This window comes from Geospiza fortis, unplaced genomic scaffold (assembly GCF_000277835.1).
Source record: "Geospiza fortis unplaced genomic scaffold, GeoFor_1.0 scaffold130, whole genome shotgun sequence".
Taxonomy (NCBI): Eukaryota; Metazoa; Chordata; class Aves; order Passeriformes; family Thraupidae; genus Geospiza; species Geospiza fortis.
In genome coordinates this window covers 16,586,572-16,586,851 of record NW_005054300.1, presented here as the reverse complement: position 1 = coordinate 16,586,851, position 280 = coordinate 16,586,572, and positions in this window count along the sequence as shown.

Sequence of the window (280 nt, the reverse complement as noted above, 5' to 3'; positions counted from 1 at the left end):
CGGAGATGTAAACCACAGTTTAAACAACGCTCAACATTCCACCGAGGATAATTAAGCACGCTCATCATCATCATTTCCCCTATTTTGGGGGGATAGTGGAAGGAGGGGGGGTTTCTCGCGGCCCCAGCGAGCCCGAAGGCCGCTCCGCAGCCCGGCACAGCCCGGCACAGCCCGGCACAGCCCGGCCGGGCGCTGCCCCGTGCCCGCTCCAGCGCTGCGCTGTGCCGGGGGGGCCGCCTGCTGCATCCCGCTGCCTGCGGCTGCGCCAACGCGCCCGCAG